Source organism: Dasypus novemcinctus, chromosome 7 (assembly GCF_030445035.2).
Source record: "Dasypus novemcinctus isolate mDasNov1 chromosome 7, mDasNov1.1.hap2, whole genome shotgun sequence".
Lineage (NCBI taxonomy): Eukaryota > Metazoa > Chordata > Mammalia > Cingulata > Dasypodidae > Dasypus > Dasypus novemcinctus.
In genome coordinates, this window is record NC_080679.1 from 88,322,184 (window position 1) to 88,346,852 (window position 24,669).

Below are 24,669 nucleotides of genomic sequence, written 5' to 3' on the forward strand. Positions count from 1 at the left end.
TTGAGTTGTGTCTTCTGTGACTTAAAATGGAAAGTATCTGTACTAATAGAGAGACCACCAGAAAAACCCTTAGTACCAGAGATATAATTAGCCAAATACAGAGAGTTTAATGAGATATATTTTATATATCAATATAATGATATATATATTTGAGTCATTTTCTTCCAGATAATGAAGAAGTCACTTTCACTGGCCAGAGTTTAAGAGTCCATAAACTCATTATCATCTCTCTGAAGGTCTGAGATAAAAGTAGGAAAAGAGGTCCAATCAAGAGATATTCTCCCATGATGACAGGATGTTTCAGTCTATGGTAGGAAATCTTAAAAATATTATTCATATCCAGGAAATAATAAAGTTGCACTCAACATTTTTGGATATTATTGAATAACAACCTTGTTCTTTGTTTTATACTTCTGAGGCCGTACCAAAGAAGGATCAACGGCATGAATCCTTATTTTAATGGTTCATAACTGATTATTTTAATTTTATTTCACACTTGAGATTAGTTACAGCACTATCACAAACTGCTGCAGTTCCTGCCCCCAAAATGTGTGTAGGTGTGCACAAAATGATTATTTCTTCATTAGGGAACAGGTGTTGCATGAGGAGTATATGCTGGAATGAAATAAATTCTCTCAGGGTGAAGCTATGTAATCTGGTTGTCCAGATTTGTTTTTGTATGACACACACATGAAAACAGGGTATATGACAGAAATACTGAAATAGTCTTAAAAAGAGAGGCCTAAATTCCATTGTTGCATCATCTTCACAAGTTAATCATTTCTTAAACATTTCAGTTACTTTGAATAAAAACTATATAGAAGCACAAAACAGTAGGTGGAAGCCTGAGAGGAGTGACAGACTGCAATTTGCGGGGTTCTTTTTCCTGGGGACCCACTCAGTATGCTTGAGGATCATTACAACTGCATATAATTTTAAAAACTTGTTTGAACTTCTGTTGAGTTTGGTTTTAAATGAAAATTTACTTTGTCTAAAAGGAAAGTTTGTTAGTTTTTTGGAAACACATTATGACTGGCTTTTAAACTGCACTTATTTTTCCTTTCTGACCAGTAATAAACCGGTTGGCCATTGACATTGACTAAGCACCTCCCCTATACCAGCGTGTTGGTACAGGGGATACAAAGATGGAGAAAACATACTCATGGCCAGGGCGCCAGAGCACTGTAAAAATTAAAAACTCTTCCTTATCAAGTGACATCCTTGTAACTGCACTGAACAAATGTATAAGGAAATATAATATAACAATGTGGCTAAAGTCTCTTCTCTAGACTAGTTGGCAAACTCCTATCCAGAAGCCAGGTAACGAGTGCTAGCAAAAATATGAACGAACACCTGTGGCTCACACTGTCTCTGGGATATATAAGTCACTTGGGAAGATCAAACGTCTTTTTCCGGATGGGTTAATCTGACTTGGATAATCTGATTTCCATGATAAGGAAAAAGAAATTGATTGATCTATGAGTATCATATATTAAATCAAACTCACTGAAATGACTTCTTAATCTACTTCAGTGTTCCTCAAAGTGCGGTTCATATGCCACATGTTTGAGAATCATGTGGGATACTTAGTAAAATAACACATGGCTGTGCTCCATCTCTGCAGGTCTACAGACTTAGAATCTCTGGGGAAAGGCCCAGGGCTTTGCATTTCTAACAAACTCCATCAGGCGATTCTTAAGTTAACTGAAGTTGATTATTAGATAACCACTGATGTTGGGCCAGATACCTTCTCTGCCCAATATAATGGACCCTCAGAGGCTTACCTGTGTAGACTGCATCAACTAAGATCTCTCCTTCTCTGGCTTCTGGTTGGCTCTTACCGATGATCTCTTGGTAGCAGATTGGAGGGATGGAGGACAATCTTTCTTATCCTCTAATCCAATCAGTTGCCAATATCTGTTGATTCTACTTTTGGCATCTCTCTTAGATATGCTTCTTCCTTCTCATTTCAATGTCCCTATCCTAGTTCAAGTTCTCAATGCTTTTTCCTGTAGGTTGGTTGTAATAATTTGCTATAATTCCTTGCTTCCTGTTTTTGCCCATACCACTGTCAGCCTAATCTTTCCTAGAGTCCAGGTCTGATAATCTCATTCATCATTACAAGCTTTCAATGAGCTCAGAACAACAGAATTTAGACGTTATAGGATATCATTCTAATGCTAGGTTCCATGTCCTAAAACATCCTTTTATATACTCTATGCTCTAGTCAGAGCAAGTAGAACTATGTCCTATTTCTCTTACTTCTGGTTTCTTCCCATCTCCATGGCTTTGGTGGTACTTTTTAATGGCAAAATATTTTAATGACTATGATTGCAAGGAAACTGTCTTCTGAATTTTCATTCGGAATGCAGTTTTACATAGAGTACTCAACATAACAAATTAAATGGGAGTTTGTGGTTGCCTTCCTTGTAACATTGTTTCTAAGGTAAAATATATTCTGGTTCCAAACAACTGTCTGACAGGTGCTATCCTTTTAACACCTGAAATATCTCTTTTTTAATCTCCAAAAAATACAAAGGAACCACTTTTCCCATGAAATCTTCTCTGATGCTGCTCAGAAGCAATTTTTCTAGATTTTGAATGTCCGTATCACCTTTTCTGAACCTTTTTAATGGCACTTAAATGAATTCTGTAGTATTCACTTACAAGGGATATTGTGTAGCATAATTAATAAATGTTTTGTTTGTAAATCCTTACAAAGAATTGTTTCACTTCAAACCTTCAGGATGAAGCCAAATTCAATTTGAGGTTTTTTATATACCAATGGCTTTGGAAAAGAACAAGCTCTTTTTCTCTTTTTGGATAAAGCAGCCTAAACAGTATTGGAATTCATCTAAACAAAGGATTGGGCATTTTCATCATACCATAATAAAACAGAATTCTTCTTAGAAAGGAGGTGGTTTTCCATTCATTGTTCAATTTCTACTTGATTTTACTTTCTCCTACTGCCTGTCAGTTACCTAGGACTAGAGAACACTTAGATTTAAGTGGAGATCAGAGTTTATCCAAGGCGACAGAATCAGGGCACAGTTGCATATTACATTCATCTTTAAATTTCTGCTTTCTTGTCTGTCTGTGACCTGTAACTATAGCTACATGGTCAAATATTGTTTTTTCATATCTCCCTCTCTTGGGTTATCTGGGTAAATGTCAAAGAACAAAATAGCTAGAATAAAAGTTTTGAGAAATCACTGCATGTTTAAAAAAACCCATTCATTGTATGGGAGAGATGACAAATTTATGTAGAAATCTCATTTGGTGCCCATATAAAAATAAGCATGTAGTTCTCTGTGGTATTTGGCCATCTCCTGTTTTTTGACTCAGGGCAAAACAAGGTTAAATACATTGCAAGTGCCATTCCACTGGAGACAAGTTTACAGCAAAGAAAGCACAAGGTTGGTGAGGGTTGAGGTCAGTGGTTGTAACAAACAGAAAGAGTAGTGAGCTCTAAAAATAATGCCTAGTTTTGGCTAAATTGTGAAGTAGGTAAAGGTTGCCTTCAGTATCCCCTCGGCTTTGTCTATCCTACACTCCTCCACCCCTCTCCTCCATTCAAAGCCCATTCTCCACATGACCAGATGGCTACTTGGTTTCTTTGCTGAAGTATTGGTTGATGTGTGGGTAACTTTCGCTTAGTGCTTTGTAAAGTTGACTACAGGACCCCTTATAAAAATAAATAGAGGGGAAATGCCTTTGGCCTAGTGAGAATGAGGCAATGTGGGCATAGAGTGATTTCAAGTTCCAAATGGTAGAATTTTAGGCACAGTAAAAACCTTGTATGAGCTAGTAAAAGAACTATCTTTGAACCCTTAAAATCACAGAGTATAGAGAGATGCCTCTATCCTACTTCTTCTTCAGGCACAGAACAATAGATTACTATAGCTGAGAGAAAATATCCCTCGGTTGGGACAACAGTGGCCCCTTGTACCCAGCCCCAAAACAGTATATTTGATTTTCAAAATTCAGGGATTCAGAATCAGCTTGGTATTTTTCATATTTAGTTTCCAGCTGGAACAAGATTCCAAAGTGCTAGAATTTTTGTAAGAAAACTGCTTTTACATGTATCCAACCCAATTCTGCAGATGCCAGAGATTTGGATGGCGGTCCTGATAATCTTCATAAAAGCACCCACAGTTTGGACTTCTTGTCCTTTTGATTTTCTGTCTCTAGCTCCCTTTGGTTTTTCATCTCTGGAATTTTTTAAGAGAACAGTAGAGTGGAAAATGCTTTAAAATTACACTATTTACATTCCATGAACTTATTCTGTGCAAACCTTATTGGCCTGTTTTTGTAAGGCAAAAATTTTTTTTTTGTAGAGGATAAATATGGTTATATCATTAACACACTGTGAAAAATATGCATTGGGAACAGCTGAAAAAAAATAAGAAAAATAAAGTTTTGTTTTTATCTTATAGGGCACATAAATATTGAGTTTCTCACAGGAGGCCTATAAAGTATTTTATAAGCAATAAATTCTTAATCTCCTGGAGAGACAGCATGTTATGTTGTAATGGGAATCTGAGAAAAGCTTTTACTTTAATTTGCTAGGTAATAGTGGGTAAGAATGGCAAATACTTGGTGTACCCCAAGGCCACTATTTCATTCTCCCAGGCTAAAAGTTCCCCTGGCTAGGTAACTCTCCAACAGGTTGACAGATCTCTCCTTCCAGGGAGGGTGGGTTGCTCTTCAGCCCCAGGGAGGAAGTGTGCTTCATCTAAGCCAATTCCAGGCCACTCTTTTCCATTGTCAATGAGCAGGGTTGGAGGCAGCCAGGTGATCTGTTCTGGCCAATGAGATGAGAGGGCAAATAGACTGGGGTCTCTTTGGGAAAATTTTCTTTGCTCTTAAAACAACACCATCAATAAAATACAAGAGATACTACCTTAGCTAAGCAATCCAACCTAGCATCACAAAAAAAGGGACAAAGTGACACCATGAGTGTCTTGATATGATGCAGTGTGAAGTATATTAAAGGTGTCTATGAAGTATTCTTAATGAAATGTATAACTTTAATCTGCTCACAAAGTAACAATCAGCCAAATCCAGCTTGTGGGATATCCTATAAGACAACTTGCCTAGACTCTCCAAAAATATCAATATAATAAAATAAATTTTTTTTTTAAAAGGTAAAGCAGCTATACTAGATAATAGGATACCAAGGAGGCATGATACCTGATTGAATCATGAACCAAAGGGGGTGAAACTGCTCTGAAGGACATTTCTGAGACAAATGAGACAATTTGAATATGGGTTATATTTTAGATAATGCATATTAAAAACTAATTATGTTTCTTGCATGTATAATAGTAAAGTGATTATGTAGAAAAACGTTCTTTTTCTTAGAGTTATGCTGAAGGATCTATGAGGTCTGGAAGTTGTTTTCAAATGATTCAGGATAATAAGAGGGAGAGAAAAGTGAATGCAGCAAGGGCAAATCTAATGGTCTGCAGGCCAGTGGCAGCAGCATCACCCGAAGCTTATTAGAAATACAGACTGTTAGGTTCCACCATGAAACTAGTGGATCAGAATCTGAACTTTTACAAAATTTCCAGGTGATCCAGACGTTCATTACTGTTTGAAAAGCATTTCTGTAGGACACGTATGTAGTGTGGCTGAACAATCATATTGTCCTATGCACATGGACAAATATATAAGCCTTGCCTGGAAGCAGAAAGAGGAGAATGAAACAGATGTGCAGAGAGGAACAAGGAGGCAAAATCATGGAATGCTAGACAAATACTGAGAATATTCTAGTTACTCTTGCTGCATAACAAACAACCTCAACTTAGTGGTGTAAAACAATAACAATCAACTGTTATTATGTCTCATAGTTTTTGAGTTTGAGTCAGTTTAGCTGGGAGGTTCTTGCTTTGGGCTCCCATGAGGTTGCAATCAGTTGACAGCCTTGGAGTCATATCCCTGCCTTCTTCACTCACATGTCTAGTACTGCCCAGGGAAGACTCAAACAGCGGAGGGCTGGAAAAACTGGGACGCTTTTGGCTTTGTTCTCAATCTCTACATTGCCTTTCCATGTAGTCTCTTGAGCATGAGGGCAGCTGACTTCTTTCATGGAGTCTCAAGACCCAAAAGTGGCAAATTCCAAGAGTGTGCCAGGCAGAAGCCTTGTCATCTTGTATGACCTAGCTGTGGAAATCACCTAGCATCTCTTCTGCTATGCTGTATCAATCACAAAGACTAGCCCAGAGTCAAGAGCAGGGGCATTGATTCCACCTCTTGGTGTGGGGAGTAGCAAGGTTCAAGAAGAGCATGTGGGATGGGAAATACAAAACAGTTTTTATCCAGACATGGGTGTAAGTAATGATTTCAGACCTTTCTTCTCTACATTTGACATGTCTTCAAAATGAACCGATTTCAATCCTTATTCTCACAGACCACGATTATATTGCTGGGAAGGCACACACAATATCGTTGACTGATAACTTAGAAAAAAAGGACAGGCACAATGTGACTGCCTGGTTAATAGAACTACTCTTGCCAGAGCAAGACAAGTATGGCTGGCCAGGCTCAATGTTGGATACTTGGTAGCAATCACTGTTACAGATTTTACAGCTAGCAAACTGCTGGGCAAACCCCTTGAACAGTTTTTTTCCAAGTATGCTTCAGGAGTAACTTGCATCTAACATAGGGAATTTATTAAAATGCAGATTCCTGGACTCTATCAGAATCTTTAGTGTATGGAGCCCGGGAACCTCAATTTTAAAAGCTCCCTTTGTGAACCTCTTCCCTAAAGCTGTGCTTCTTAAACCTTAATTTAAGTCTGGGATTGGGCCTGAGATTCTGCATTTTTATGAGCTCCCAAGTGATGCGGATAATGTGGGTCACACTCTGAACAGCAAGAACTTAAGACCTCAAAGTGTGGCCCCTGGGCCAGCAGCATCAGCATCACCTGGGAACTTGTTAGAAATGCAAGTTCTTAAGCCCTACTCGAGACCTACTGAATCAGAAAGTGGGGGGTGGGGGTGGGGCCCAGGAATTAACAAGCCTTCCAGGTTATTCTGACACTTGTTTATTTTATTTCATTTTTAAAATTTTCTTTTAAATGCTACATTAAAAAAATGAGGTCCCCATTACCCCCCCCTCTCCCCACCCCCACTCCTCCCACATCAACAACATCTTTCATCATCATGGCGCATTCACTGCACTTGGTGAATACATTTTGGAGCACTGCTGCATCACATGGACAGTGGTCTTCATTGTAGTCTACCCTCTCCCCCATTCCCCCAGTGGGCCATGGCAGGACACACATGTCCAGCATCTGTCCCTGCAGCACCACCCTGGACAACTCCAAATCCTGAAAATGCCCCCACATCATATCTCTTCTTCCCTCTCCCTACCCTCAGCAGCTACCATGGCCACTTTCTCCACATCAATATTACAATTTCTTCCCTTACTAATCACAGTAGTTCCCCAGCAGAGCTTGTTTACATGTGAGAATTACTACCCAGAGGAACCTATATTGGTGGAGTGCAAAGATTCCTACTAGCGGGTAATCATTAGAATCATCTATGGTAGAAGTGGACTTTTTAGAGGTTTCTAGAACCACTTGGGAAATTCTAATTCTATACGTCTGGCGTGGGCCTCACCACTGGTTCTGAAAATCAACCACGGCACAGAACCACTGGCTTAGAGTGATAAACAGGCCAGTGATCCAGAGGAGAGGCTAATGCATTCGGGGAGAAGAAATGGGGAGGAAGAACGGGATCGATGTGGTGGATTCACAGTTCCTCACGTGATTGTGATGTGGCCAACCTTGGGCTGGAGTTTTTATATAATATCAGTTAATTCTTCAAGCTGCCCTAGATGCCTCATACTACTACCTCTGGTTGATAGATCAAAGACAAAAAGATTGCAAAATGGTAAATAATTTGTATGAAGTCACAGAACTAGCAGTGGAAGAGAAAATAAAAACATGGTCTCTTTTACTTTGACTAGCTTTCCTCTATATGCTGTAATCAAAAAAGGATTGTGTAAGGTGGCTGAAAGGAACCCTGGAGACCATGAGGGAGGCTACCATGAATTAAGTGTGTACACATCAGTCTTCTCAACTAGACTCTGGTTTTCTTAAGAGAAGGATCCATGTGGTCATTTCTTCATTCATTTATTCACTCAACAAACATTTATTGAGACTTCACAATATACTACATGCTATTCTAGTAGTGGGAAAAAAAATGCCTTCAGGGAGGTGTTGGTATTTGTCTTTTTTTCTCAGTGCCTAGTAAAATGGATGTTACACAAAAAATAGATGCTCTATAATTACTGCCTTATGCATTATCTGTGGATGGATAATCTAGTATTTACTTTAGAATTAGCCATAGCTGAACTATTGAGTCAATATAAAATTAACCAGGGTCTAATTACATAAGGATTTTATTTCTCTTCCTGCTCTCTTTTATTGGAGAGGATAATATTGATGATAGTTAATAACATAATCAGCAGACTAAGAAAGGGAATATGTCAATTAGCAATGATGAGAAAAGTCTTTTAGGGGAAAGTTGGAATAAAGTCAACTGAATTCTGTAATGAGTGTTGAGAATCAACAAAGATATCATTGGTCTGAGCTTTTGTAGTCGTATGGATGATAGATTGTCGAACATCTTTCAAATGCTTCCTGCAACTTTACTTTCCTGAAACACTATTTTCAGCAAGTCTCTAGTTGCTCCTAGAGTGAATTAGACATAGTAGTCAAGAACTTTTTAAATGAAGTATAATTAGGAATCAAGGAAAAGTAAATTTAATATATTTAACTTTTTAAGTAATCTGTGAAAGATTTTATTTGCCTTACTAAAGTACCAATGTACTAGAGAAAGGACATTGTTGGTGACAAAAATTGGCATGGTCAGTTAATATCTGTTGATGTGATCATTGATGATATTAAGTTCTCATTTGATAAAGACCACGGTAAGCCACTGATATTCCAGATTGATGTTTTTGAGTATTACTCCATACCTCCCAACTCTTTCCCTCAGGAAGGTCTTGAAAAAGAAACAGTGTTGCTATCATTTAGGCTCAAGAAAGCTGAGAGGCAAACTATTAGCCTTTTAGGAATCTCTGCAGTGTTTGCTTACATGTGATGGTTATCCAGCATTCTCTGAGAAGGTGGGTTATTTACAAAAACTTGAATATGTAGAGTATGCCTTTTGGGGGGCGGGGAGAATAAGAGCAGGAATAACATGCATGGTTATTTGATGTATATTATCCCTATTTTAGAGAGAAGGAAACACCAAATAAAATTAGTAATGTTCTCAAAGCCTCTCACTTAATAAGTGTCAGCCTGACTCTTCACACAAGTTTGTCCCACAATAACCAAAGGAAGAATTCTTCAGAAAGAGAACTTGTTACATTTGAAGGAAATACATAAGGAGATTAGGGTAGTTTCTATTCTTCAAAACTACAATAGAGTCTAATAAATCCAAAGTAACCCGTATGGTCCTTGTTTCAGTCTCCTTCTCCCCCTGAAATAAAGGAAATGGTAAAGACCAGACATTTGCATTGTTTTCTTTGATATTTGGGACTATGGAACATAACACTCTTTTTTGCAAAGATCTAGGTGAAAACTTTCCTGACTGCCCCTCTGTGCTCCTACCATGCTCTGTTCCTACAGTGCTAGCAGATGTGTCTCTCTCACGAAACTGTAGCTTTCTGAGAGAAGGATGGTGCTTTCTTTATCCCTGTATCCCTGGCTGTTTGGGGAAACGAATTGAGCTTGTTTTACAGGAGTACTTTAATTATTAACAGGCTCAATCTCCTGGAGACAGACTGGCAAATTTTTCACCAAAATCTAATGAGGACCTAGTATGTGCCAGGCAGCGCCCCAGGCACTGGAAATAAAATGACAAATTAAAAAAAGGCATTTGCATCCCAGGGGCATGGCCCACACTGCAGTCCCAAGCATGGGGCAGCCCGGCTCTGCAGAGCAGCCTGCGTGGCCCTCAGTGGGGACCCTGGTGTGCCCTCGGCAACTACAGCCACCCACCACAGGATTTTGTGCATCAAAATAAATGATTGTGCTGTGTCCAGGCATGCAACTTGTAGGCTAAGCACACATTTGACATTACCCCATCCCATCTTTAGCGTCAGAACTATGTGACTTTACAAACTGCAGTAGAAAGTTTAGTGGAGGGATGGGGAAGGACAGGAGGATGAAAACATCATTTCAGACAGGATAATGGCATAATAGAGCATTGTTTTTCTTCCTTCTCCACGCTGTTCTAGAAGAGGGAGCAGGGACAACCTGTTTGGATCCCAGGCTCAAAGCAGTGGGAGCCGAATGTCTCAGAGACCAGGGCACCTACTCTTCCTTCTCTCTTTTGTTTGCCGTTCTTCTCAATAATCTTTTGAAAAAATATCTTAAATAACATCGTAGGAAGTTTCTAGTGGATCCGCATACTTGTGCTTTCAAAACAACATTTTATCTCCCTGACTCACGGGCAGAGAGGAGAAAAAACCAAAACATAACAAAACCACACACAGCAAAACAAACCCCTACACATTTAAACTAACCCACAAGGACAGCCTGCATTGGAAATGATATCGCCATGTAATTATGCTGTTGACAATCTCTCATACATCTTTTCTCATAGAAAAATGCAGATTGGGAAACAAAGCGGGAAAAAAATGCCAGAAAACTCTGGCAAGGGTCTGACCACTGCCTGCTTAGGAATGGCTGTGGAGGGAGTGAAGAAATATGTTTGCAATTAGGGCTGCCCAGAGTAGGTCCGATTACATCTGTGCGCAGCCACGCTGAAGAGATTTCCAGAGTGAACTTGTCGTGTGGGCCTAAGTGGATAAAAGGCAGCTTTGGCTGGAGCCATTATGAGGAAATAAATGGGGCCTCCCACCTTCCACTCTTGCGTTATCCTTTCCTGGGCTCACTCAGACCTCTTGAATGAAGAAGAGCAAAATCACCATCATTTTAGGCTCTCTTATGTTATAGCTCCCAAGATTTTCATGCAGTTTTCAGCAACAGACAAAAAAAAACAAATAAAACGAGTGTTTTGAAGTGTTCTCCTTCTTGGGTGTAACTTATAGAACAACCAGGAGATGTTAAAGAGATCCTGGCAAGACTCAGAAGCAGCTAAAAGCTCACCATCGCAACTCTTTGCCTCAAGAATCAGTGCCCATGGTTTGCTTCCAGGGTCCAGGTCTAAAGAAAAAGTTCTCTTAACCCTGACTTGGAACTCACCCACCACTGACCCTTTTCAATCCTGTGTTGACCTAGTAGGACAATTAGCTTAGCCTACTCTCAAGGCAAAGCAAGGCATTTTCTCTAGAGAATGAAAAGCTATTAAGATTTCTCTCCCTTGCCACAATTTTCTAACCCAAATATGTCCACTAGGCCTGCTGCCACCCCCTCAATTAAACAGCAAAAATGCAAAACAATACCTTGAGTTTCTCATTGTGCTCACCGATTTCCTGTTGGGTTTGGTTTCAGCACGTGGGTGAGTCTCTGTGTGTTTTGTCCCACACAGAATTGGTTCTGTGTTCTTCATGAGACAGAAGAGATGGTCTCACAGACATTCAGAAACTGATCCCTTCCATCCATTTCCCTGACCATCTCTTTGCTCGGAGACTTTTCAAATGAGTCTGTATTACTGCCTTTAAGTCACTTATACATGTTGTAATACTACTTTGGATGATATCTTTACTTAGAGGTCCCTAGAAAGCCTTTTCACAAGTATCATTTCATATTCATGCACATATCCCACCCCACTGCTACCATCCCCACCCCCACAGAAAGGTGAAGAAATTAAGATAGCAATTTAATAAGAATCAACATTTCTCGAATACTCTACCTTTAATTGCCAGTTTATCAGAGCTGATTCTTCACTGAGCAGAACCAAGTTCGGTTATCTGCATTGTTTCTACATTCAAGCATTTTTTTGATGACATATTTCAATCCAAAGATCATTTTTTCTGAATGACATTTTTTTTTCTTTTTTTTTTATTGACTTTGTAATAATATTACATCAAAAATATATATGTGAGGTCCCATTCAACCCCGCTCCCCCACCCCCCTCTCCCCCCCCAACAACACTCGTTCCCATCATCATGACACATCCATTGGATTTGGTAAGTACATCTTTGGGCACCTCTGCACCTCATAGTCAATGGTCCACATCATGGCCCATACTCTCCTCCATTCCATCCAGTGGGCCCTGTGAGGATCCACGATGTCCAGTGATCACCCCCGAGGCGCCATCCAGGGCAGCTGCACGTCCCAAATACGCCCCCACCTCTCATCTCTTCCTGCCCTTCCCCATACCCATCGTCCACCATGTCCACTTTTCTCAATCCAATACCACCTCTTCTATGTGGACATTGGATTGGTTGTGTCCATTGCACCTCTATGTCAAGAGGAGGCTCAAATTCCACATGGATGCTGGATGCAATCCTCCCATTTTCAGTTGTAATCACTCTAGGCTCCATGGTGTGGTGATTGTCCTTCTTCAACTCCATCTTAGCTGAGTGTGGTAAGTCCAATAAATCAGATTGTAGGTGCTGGAGTCTGTTGAGGCTCAGGACCTGGCTATCACATTGTCAGTCCAGAGATTCAAATCCCCTAAATATATCTTAAATCCCAACGTTAACTGCACCTCCAGCACATTAGCATGAAAGTCTTATGAAGGGAGATCCCATCTGAGTCCAGATTCATCACACATAAACACCATTTCCAAAGAGGGGCCATCTGCCCTGGTAGTTAACCCCATCGGCCATGGCCATAACTCTCATGGGTCTCTTTAGCCTTCAAAGGAACCAATATCTGGGGGTTGTATCTGCTTTATCTGTCTCTCTGACTCTGCTCAGTTGTGCATAAGGGCAATCCTTCTGCCAGCCTCCAGACTCTTTTTTAGAAACTCGTAGCCATATAAACTCATTTCTCCTTTCCATTTCCCCCTTACTTTAGGTCAAACAGCATTTTAAAGTCATGTTATTTTATGTAGACATGGATATTCTGCTGATCCGCATTGAACCTTCTGTATAAGGTCCTTTTCCAGTTGCATCATCAGTTGGTATTTGATAGTGGTCCCTCGTTGCCAGGGAGGCTCGTCCCCGGGTGTCATGTCCCACGCTGGAGGGAAGGCATTGCATTTACTTGCTGAGTTTGGCTTCGAGACTGGCCACATTTGAGTAACATGAAGGCTGACAGGAGGAAATTCCCAGGCACAATGTTGCTCTAGGCCTTGTTCTTATTTTAGGTTTATCAGCTCACAAGCATAGTCATTAGCATCAGGGGCTCACTGTTGAATCCTCACTCCCTCCAGGTCCCCGCCGCTGTACCTGGGAGACTGTCGCTGCTCCCCTAGGGACCGCAGCAGAGCACCACTTGCCAGGAACCCAGTACCCCCCCTGCTGTGGTTTTTAATTGTTGCCACTATGAGTATATCCAATCATTACCATGCCCCCTGGACATATGTTCTGTACAGCTCCCTGTCAGCCATATATCACCTGTCATTGGTATCCCATACCAGTATCCCTCCATTGCCATTGTTGAAACACTCTGTGGTCCAGAACTCCCCGAAATTTGAAGCCCAATATAATGTCATGGTCCCTTACTAGGGAATGGTATATAGCGATGGGTTTAAAGGATGGATAAAGAACTTGGATAAAGTTAGATAAAGAACTTAGATAAAGAATGTTGACTTGAAAAAATTCCACATCCTATCCTTTTTTTTTTTTTTTTTTCCCCCCCCCTAATTATTCAGCATTTCTTCACAGGAGTCCTAGACCACAGCAATGCATATATATAATATACAGCACTCCCATACATCCACCACAAAACCTTTTTCCTTCCACAGCGATACTCTTACACCCTTTTCACATCATATTTACTTAAGGTGATGTACAGAGTCTGAGATATTAGCTTTCTAACAAGGTAATATCTGTGCTTACATTATGGTGCATACTTTAGGATACACAGTTCTTTACATTTTTAGTTATCCTATGTTTTACATTATGGTTTACATTATCAGTCTGTCATCTCCTATATGTTATGGTGTAATATTACATGTTTTATATCCATCCTTGTGTACTCTCAAAAAACTCCTCTCTTGCCCCTCTTTTACTTTGGTTCCACACATTTAACGTCCATTTTCCCTTCCACCTTGGTGCCCACAGTGACAGCCAACCTTCGTTTCCTGAGGAGCCACTTCCAGAAATAGATGGAATAGTGTTCAGGGCCTAACTTGCTCAACTGCCCCAATGCCCTGGGAGCCACCCTTTCTCTCGAGGGATACAGTTCCCTCTATTTGGTGGCATTATGAATGACATATTTAATAGGGTGTCCATATAATCAGAGCCCAAACCAGGATATTTGAGAGTAAGGAGGCACTGCTGTGTTTACAATTATGCTTGGACAGTAGCTGTAAACCAGCACTGAATGTTCTCCTTACTCTTTAGTGTCCTAAGTTTATGGCTCCAGGGTTAGCAGGGTTCTCTGGATGGCAAAACTGTTTTGCCCAGCCCTTCCATCCTCTCCCTTCCCTGTCTGGCTTGGGTTGTCCAGAGTCCTGTCCAAACCTGCAAGATGGCCATGATAGGGAGAGGTCCCTAGGTATTTGGGACCTGACCTCTGTATTTGTTTGGAGACTCTCAAAGATTTCATGATTATCCAGAGAAGGTATCATAGACAGTCTAAAGAAAATATTGAGAGGTGGTGAAAAGGGGTCGTTTAAGACTAAAGGGGTAACAAAAGGCCTTTGTCTACTACCTGTGGTTCTCCCTGGAGCCTCTTCTAGGAGTCTACCTTGATGGGAAGAATAAGGACTATGCTTTTTGGCTGGGGACTAAACCAGGCTGCCTGGCCTCCTGGTAGCTTACTCCAGGCCTTTAATTTCTGGTGACTGGCTCTCAGGTCCTGTGGGACTCTGCTCCCTGGATTATGGGTCTCCACATCCTTTTTATTTGACCTGCAACACAAATCTACCAACTCAGCCAAAAAGCACTAATTTCTCTCTGAAAATCAGCTTTCTGAATGTAACTATCTTTGAGACTAGTTTCATTCTACTACAAATTCAGTATTCTGCCAGTGTTGATTTTACTGGGTTTCAGATAAAAATTATTTTTCCCAAAGTTATGATTAAATGACCTCAGGCTAAAATTTTTTTTCTTATATTTGGATGGGAATACTTTGGGTAAATCCTTTTTTTTTTTTTTTTAGTAGATCAAAATTAAACTTTATTACAAGATTTTGTGAGCATCATTTAACCTGCCATATTTTCTCAAATAGAATGGATCTCAACACTTAATATCTTGATTTTGGCAGACTGTTTTTGTTGATAGAGTGAGACTTCTCAGTTGTCATGCTAAAGGATGGGCTTAGTGTGTCCCTCTGTATTTCTTGAGTGCTATTAAAGCAAAGGCAGGCAGTAATAAATGAAGACTACTGCCTCTAACTGCCTCCTGTTGACAATTTTCAGGGACTGAGTGAATGTTTGCATGGCATAACTATAATCCTGAACAGTTCCTGAGAGTTCAATGAAGAGCAACTCAGCTCTCCTTTTCTCTCCCTTCCTTTCTAGTCAGCATTAGCTCAGTAACACTGTATATTACAAAGATACAGTACCTTTCCTCTAATGACTCATTACTACCTATTTTAAAAGGTAAGTACATTTATATGAAATGATAATGCCATGGTGTGCCTGGGTTTTTCACATCATTACTTTCTTTCCCTTGCCATGTAACCATGCATTATTTCTAACAGGGATTCAAAATTCAAAATGTTATCAATTCAATTGTCAGAGGTAGCCCTGGGTATGTGATTCAGATCTTGCAGGCAGTGGTAAAGAAGGCAGAACCAGGAGGTCTTCTGGAATGCCAGCAGAAGTGCGATCAAATGTGGTAGGTCCAACCCGCTTTGATGTTATGCATCATTGCTTCTTGTAGCAACACAGCATTTAGCTGACATTGCTGGGGAATGAAGTATTCCACATAAATATGTTTTCCAGATATCTGGTGCTGAATTTTTTTCATGCAAACACTTATATTTTAAGAGTTAAGAGTTTGGATGAAAGTCTTTCTAAAATATACAAAAGCAAAAAAAGTATATGGAAAGGATTCTTTTTGATCCAGAGCTATCTAACCTTGCTGCCAATTCTAGAGAAAGGACGTTTGTTTTTAAATTTTGTATTGTTTATAATTTATATCCTACTTAACTCCCCAAAAGAATGCAAGGTAAAATACAATAGAAGTGCACACAATATGACAGGTCAAGCTCTCTGACAAGTGTCTGGAGTATATATATTAATTTTATATTGAAGCCAGATGCATATACTTTCAATATCAGGCAGCAACAGGGACACCTCGTTGTTTTACATTCTCCCTCAGTTGGAGTTCCATATTGCATCAACATGGAGGTGGCCTCAGAGAGAAGATTGCTGAAACCATTTACACCTTATTCTATTTGGAACGCCGCTGTCAGCCAAAGCTAACACCCTCCCCCAGGTCACGTGCCCAGATTTCTATGTCACTTGCCACTGACGGGGCCTCCAGTCTACTTCAACCAACTCATACATCTTTCTCTCTGTCTTCAAAGCCCCGAATGCTGTGCCTTCGTCCTCGAATCTCATCCTCTTTCCCCACCTACTCTTTAACCAAACCCTTCTTTGCCCTGTTTCATTTTAGGTGAATACCTACACTTCCTCAATCCTTTCTTACACCTACAAATTATACAACTGAGTCTATTTCTGCTGTGAATATATAGCAGAACTGAAACTAAGTTCTTTGAAAATACTTGATTTAGCTTACTGGATTAGTCAAGTCAATGGGTAAGAATACATGGGGAAAGCAAAGTATTTGTGTTGGTAATGAGTTTTAAAGATTATTTAGTGACCTCTCTTGACAAAAGAAAGTTAATTGCTGATGACTCTAATTGTCTGAAAGAGAATATGAGTACTACAGATTTGCAAGATGATAAAAGCACTTGACCATTACTACCTGTTATCAGAAACTTTGTAAACCCTGAAAACAACAACAGCAATGACAACAAACTCTAAAAGATGGAGGTTCATCTGTGAGCTGCTGACACCAAAAGGAAATTGTTTATTCACAGTTGCTCACCCTCTCTCTTATAATCTGCATTGGTTTGGTTTCCTTTACGTGGGCTGCTCTCCTGTTTGTCTCAGAGTGATTCTAAAATTAAGTTTTCTAGTTAGGTTATTATTATTTAATGCCTATTACTAAGAATAACAACATGCTTTAGAATTGGCTCGAACGTAAAGCTGCATATACTTTTGGGAAAAGTGTTTAGTATGGCAAATTTAGTGTCAAGAAAATTTTCAAGTTTGTGTGTTTAACTTTGGGAAATTCCACCAGGATTATGAAGCCTTTCAGAGTTCCATGCCATCTTTCTCCTGGGGCCTCTCTTCTTTTTGTGGGGGTAGAAACAGCTCCCAGCTCAGTGCTTGGGTCTTGACTAATCAAAAATACTTTGGGGAAATAATTGTGTAATTCTTCAGGAAAAGACTGGAGACTCCTGATAGAGCTATTTACATACTCGATTCCTTACTGTTTACTCACTCTCTGTAAAGACTAGTTGAAAAGTGAGGCATATTTAATAAATCAGAATAGAGTGTGTATGGGGGGAAGGATTTGTGTAGTGGGGGGAGTAGCAGGAAGTGAGATTAGCCTCTACACTTCAATACTTCTAATATTCATTAGATTAAATCAGTGTAATCATATTACAACTTCCCCCAGATTGATGATTTTAAACTTATGAATACAACTGATGTAATTGTTCGCCTAATCTTTCTTACACTAGGTTATGTTCTCAGAATCATTTTATTAGGTACTAATGCTATGATTGATGGCTGGTTGCAACCAGTATTAACTGAATATGGTGCACTATAAAATGCATAGGGCTTACAAAGATGAAAAGAAATTGATCTCGTTCTCAAGTTGCCTACAGTCTAGTAAGAAAGTATATGGCAGGTAAACATTAAAAAGGATGATAATTGCTGTAAGTGGCTGTTGGTGTTTGCAAGACCCCAGATAGTTTACCTCTTCTCTCCAAAGAGAGATAGATAAAAGGGGTCAAATAAGAACAAAGCATTGGCTTTCTGGTGAGTAATGTGGATTGGAGAACGTGCTTGCAGGTAAGGCCAAAATTAGGCTTTGTACTTCTTCCTCCTGAACTGACCTTGTCTGGTGGTGGGCAGCTGCTCAGATTAGCTCATATAAGGTGACAGGAAGCCGAGAGGAGAAACGGTGTTAGTGGGCAGCCAGGTCCAGAGAGTTCAGCAGCAGTATGACCACCGATCAGGTAAGTCATTCTTCTTCTCATGGGAATAGAGAGAAGGGGTGGTAGGGTTCCTCTAGCACTGTACCCTCCAGGTGTTTATTTCCCCCTTTAAGTTGAAAAGTCTGTCTTTGGGTGGTATGCACGTAGCACTCTACTTTTCAAGAGGGAAGGAGGGGCAAAGGACAGGGAGCCCAGCAAACGGAAATACAGATGAAGAATTCTTGAAAGTGAAAGTGTCCTCCTGCTGAAGCTCAGGGGGGCACTGAGAGAGATGTGGGCTGAAGCATTTTCTGAATAGGAACCTATATAAATCTTTAGTCCCCAGGTGTATGTCAAACAGGAGGCATTTGTTTGTCTACACCCTCAGTGGATGTTACTCTGCATCTGTACCCTCAAATAAAGGAAGCATGCATGCTATTATTACACCAGTGACTACAGGAACTGATCACACATGCACACACAGTGTGATGCCTAACTCCTTTGTGGGGAACCCACATGATTCTTTTGTGATAACTGTGTAAGGAAATTTCTTCTAAAGAATGAAATCCTTTATGTGTAATTTTAGATTGAAATGCAGTAATTTATCTGCAAAAGACTTTTGCATATATGATAGCGGCTGCTCCAAAATAAGAAACAGATGTGTAGGGCTCCACTGAAACACAAATATGTACCAGGAATTCTTTAAATATGAAAATTTGCCATTATAAGAGATGTGTCAGAAATTTAGCCTTTTATGTCTGTCTAGTTTTATTTAGTCATGAGTAAAATATGCTAGAGAAAGCTCCAGTAAATGCCTCAGATCAAGTATGGAAGGTAGCGGTCCAGATTGCCTTTTAGAAAATGCCAAATGTGAACTCAAGCAAAGTTTAGGTTAGCAAAAAACAATGACAGCAAAATATTAAGTAAAGTTCTGCTCCAGCTATCCATGGCCACTTCTGACTCGCTACTCCTTGACCACTGAAATGCTTAACAGTGTCAGGAACCTGGGCTGCTAAAGTGCTGAAGTTTTCAATGTATTCACAACCTAAACTAGTTCATTGACAGGAACAAGTTTAATTTGCATCAGAATCAGACCTCAAAACAGAGACTAATCTTAGAAATAGGGTTTTTAGGAATGTTTAATACAAACCTATTCAATGTCCTAGAGATAAGACTTTAGATCACTTGGACCTTATAAGACTAAGTTTCTTTAATTTTTCTCTTCCAAATTGTGTATGTATCAGTAGATCCACATTTGAACACATGCGTACTTAGGAAATACGAAAACCTCATTATATTTTATTGAAACAACTGTTCAGTTTGCAAAAATGTGCACTTGATTTAGTACTTTTCAAAATGAATTGAGAAAGCACAATTTTTGGAAGAAGTCAGCAAAACTTTGTTTGCTCAAAATACTTGTAACAGGCTTTTTACTTCCTCATTAAAATATTTCTCTCCTCAGTTCTGTTTAGTGATCTGCTATATTACCTGCCCTGAAAGACCCAAGGAGAAAGAAATACATTAGAATTTCTTCTTTGTTTATGTTAGAAATATCAGTGTCACCTCTACTGAAAATTATCTCCCAAATAAGGAAAAGTTTGAGATGGTGCACTTGCAGAACTGATTGCTTAGTGTCTTTTATGAAATTTTCAGACTGCTCTAGTGTCCTCAGGTTTAGCAGTAATGCTACTTAGATAATATATGCTAATTTTCTGTAACCTATTTTCTTTAACCTTTGTGTGACCTTAAAGTATTTTGTTTGTTTTTAGTCCATTGTTTTCCCTTATTCTGCTTGCCTTTAACCTTGTGCAGTCAAGGATAACTTCAAAGAAATTTTCTGATACTAGACTTTATTGCATGGTGATTCATTCTATTATACAAAATACCATTTGTTTGTAAACATTCTCCCCCAAAATAAGGGCAAAAAGAGTCATTAAAAGTTTTCCCATATTTTCCTTAGCAGGGAAATATTTGGAAGAGGGGAAATGTGGATCCTTACATGCACTGATATGCTTTCTGTTGGCTATTTATAATTCGCATTTCTCTCCTTGTACTACAGGTAGAAGCCACTTTTAAAAACAGAGGCTGTAACTTTTAAAACTGAAATCAATAGACAGAAATCTCTGCAAATAAATTAGGACAGACATGTATTTTTTTTGGTTCACATTCTCTCTGCATGGCCCTTTTTATTTTTAATCAGTGGTCCAAGATACTCTCCACAAGTCTTTCATTCTTTCAAAGCTTATTATTTATAACACTATAAAGAGATCCACTTTAAAATGCAATGATAGCACATACAAAATGGGTTAGATGAATGAGTTCTAAGGACATGTTCAAAGATAAGTTAAATTAAAGGCCTACATATATCCAAATTTGCTGAGTGTTAGGTTAGTATGTTGAAAAATGGAGCACTTATAAACATTGAAAATAACACAAAGCTGTAGCCAGACTGAGTTTTGGACATGGATAATCAGAACAATCTGTAAAGCCTTCCCGTCTGTGGCTAATGGGATGTTTCTCCAGCTTTGTCACCATGGCAAATACTTTATGATACACAAACATTTGTAGTGCTAAAAATCCACCCACTCTTGTTGAAAGATGGCCAGGCTTTGTAAAATTACATTCCAGCTAGTGCTCCCCTGCTGATTTTTAAGGTAAGTTCTTTCTGTTTGCCATTCATGTGCTTAACAAAGGACCAAAGATTACATATATAGTTTGTAAATATATATTGCCCGTTCATAGTTCAAGTACCTTATAAAGAAATACATGTCAGTAGATTTTTGCAATAGTCAACTTTGGGGTGGGGGAAAGTTGTTTTGCGGTGGTGGAGAGAGAGAGGGGGAGATCTGTGGGTCTTTAATCCTCCCCCACAAATTCCATCATTCTCCCCAAATAAACATACAGTCTAAGTTAAAAAGCACATTTGTAGGAAAAAATGCAGCTTCAGGGCAAGCCCCTGAGTCCTCTCGACAATCAGATTGCTGTCTAAGCTTCTATGGAGAAATTGGGGCATGTATCTTTATAACACATGCCACTAGGGCCAGTATCTGATTGAAGCTGTAACTTATTCCAACTTTCTACGGAGCCTCTGGAAGCAGGGCCAGGTGCGCCACATGCAGGGGCACAAGGTGTACCGGGTTCCTCTCCACCCCGCCTTCTCCTTTGTCAAGAGAGAAAAGCATAATATGTACTCTAATTCATTCCTTTACTTACAGGGAGGGGGAAAGAAAGCTTGGTAACACTGCATTGCTGAGCCAAAACTGTTGTGCTGCAATGCCAAAAAATATTCAGAATACATGTGACTGGGGAAAAAAATGTAGGCAAAACAGTCTTTCCCACAAGTGGGTAGAAGAGGACGACTCACAGTTTTAAAAGCATAACATAGGTGTATAGTGCCAGATAGGTCCAGTCCAAATATTTACATGCAATAGTGTTATATGAAGAAAAGCTTAACAGAATGATTGGGGAAAAAAGAGAACGAGAGTGTTGCTGGAAGCTCTAGGCACAACAACGGGTTTGTTGGCGACCTGTTTCAGTTTTACAAGCCTGTTTACTCTGTTACCCCAGCATCATCCTGCTACATCATATGGTCTTTCCCAGAATCTCAGCTTCAGGCAGGAAGGCAGGAGGAGACAAGGGCACCGATACATCACAAATATGATTGCCTCCTTGAGGAGAGAAACCCTCATAATAATTGCTTTTAATTTTAACCATTATTAACTTTCGATAAAACATGAACACTTACTGCTATAATTTGGCTTTGCATTGCAAATACAAAAGATGTGGTAATTCAAAGTAGCAATAATTTACTCTAGTTTTACTCTGGAAAGTATTTGGATGCTAATTCAGAATTTGCATTATTCAATCAGGGCTACTGCATAAGACAGTGGGATATATAAGAGCATCAAGCAACCATGCAATCAAGTGTTCCCTGTATAAAATGCTCTGTGCAATCTATCAACCCCCCAAAAATGTTTTGACTGGAAGCTGTAGCTTTTTAACAAAAGAAGGAAATTACCTAATTTGATTTCACACTTACGGGTAAAGTTTTAGACCAAAAGTCATTAGCATAATGAAGACCTCTTAAGAGAGAAGATTCAGGATTTTATATTCCTTTCAGGAAAATATATTATAGTAAAACAGGAAGTAAGTCTTGGTAAATAGCAACGACTTTGCTGTGAGTTTAAATATTCATTTTATTGCCCAGTGCAAAAAAATCCATGTTCTTGATATTTCTAATAAATTAAATATATACTGAAACCAGATTCTATGCAAGCAACATCTGGTGATTTAAGTCGCCCCTTTGAATAGCATTTTTAACAACTTCCAAACACAGATAGAAATATTACCTTCTATTTTGTTTAAAGTTCATTTCCTGTCTCTGGGATATTCACTGACCTTTCAATGTTGGCCATTTTGCTTTTTTACTTTTTCCGGTGAGACTTATTCCAGTTCTCATCGACTTCATTCCATTCCTGACCTCTTTTCCCCTCCAGAAAATTAAATGCAGCCCAAAACATGTTGGACTCCAATTAGTTTTACGGCTCTTCTTACCTCCCTACTACTACATTCTTTAGTTTGTTTCAAGTCAGCTGGTCGTCCATACACATTCAATCTCCACAAACACCTACAGTCGCATACAAAGCAAACCTTATATTAAATGGATTGATTTTTCCACATTTTCTATTTACAAAATTTGATATCCCCTTAAGCTTGTATAAGAAAATTCTTGGTAACCCTTAATTATGTTTTATTCGATATCATTCGGTTCCTGGAAGCAATATTTGCACCTAGGGATACTTTTCTATCATATTTTTATTAAAATCCACAATAGACTCTATTTTATCTTTTTCTTAGATAAGTGCATTAAAGAAGAATAATGCAAATAAAAGGGATATTTTTATGGAATATGCCCTGGGATCATACATTGAGTGACTATAAATAAGCCAAATACGATTCTGTTTTACCTAAAGTGCTGAAGAGGACGGAGCATTCTTCTCTGTGTGATGAGATAATTTGTAATCTTCTCTTTTTCCTTAGGGCAACTAAGTGCATGTGTAAGCTTGTTTGTGCTTCTAGGAACATCTTTAATATTTCCCTGAACTCCGCCACAACATTTTCAGTAAAAAATGGCTCTGCAGTTTGTTTCATCATGCTAATTGAAATGAATTATTGTACTGTGCAGAAAAAGCCTTCTCTTCTAAATTAGACTTTGCAGATATCTCTGATTTACCTGCAATTGGATTACAAGAGCAAAATGATGCTTCAGAATTATCTAGTTAGAAGAGGAAAATGCATCTTAGCAAAAAATGAAGTGAATGACAGAAAGGAAGTTTTAAGAAAATGGTATGAGTACATTGTTATATTTAGACAAATCAATTAGGTATTAACTTGAAACAGTTGTATGATTCAAATTTTCAGCACTTTGTGACATAAAGTAATAGCTTTTTAAGTTAAGATACACCCCACATCCTTCCTACATTCATGAACCTTTGGTCAAGGAATGTGTCTTCCTTCTTCCCTACAGTCTTCTGTGATGCGTATTACTCTGAAGAAAAAAAAATGAGGCAGTGCAGTTCTATGGTTTGCATGGTGCTATTGCTCTATTATGATGCCTAACAAAATAAATACACAAAATTGCCTTCTGGATTTCTCAGTCTGTAATTAGGGCAAACAATCATGGCCCTTGCCCAAGTCCTTACCCTTTTGCCAGACTTGCCTTTATCCAAGAAGTTCCCACTCCTAGTTGCTCCAAATCTCCTCCAGATTCCCTTAGTCCCAAATATCTCCTCAAACTTTCTTGGATCCTGCATTTAGACTGCGTTACCACAGACTTCCCTGTGGGTTGTGTGCTAGCATTCTGTACTGGTAGTCACCCTCCTTTCAGCAGACCTGAAGAGCCTCCTCCCAGCTCCTTCTTTCCTCTCCACATTCTACTCAGACCAATATCGCAGGAGGAGACTCATCTCAGCCTCACCCATCTTACAGCAGCTGCTCTGGGGACTCTAACACATTGCCATCCATAATATCCAGGGGGAGTGTTTCCCAGCTGTAGTCTCAATGCTTTAACGGTCTTGAAACCAGTTGTGTAGGTGCCAATCTACTTTCTATTTTGTTTTCAGATGAAATAGAATTAGTCTAGAAAATATCACAGAAGGTAAAGATAAGAATTGTTCCGTGAAAGTTTTGTTTCAATTTTACTAACATCTATGTCCATTTTCACACATATATGACCAGCATTCATATGTATATGTATATACAAAATGTATATTTTACTGTGAGTTATGACCAAAAAACTTTTGAAAGCCACCGTCCTAGACTCTTGCTTTTCAAAGTATGGCCCATGGATCAATAGGATCTACCTCTTTGGGAGATTTTAGAAATGCAGAATTTCAGGTCCTACTCCAAATTTA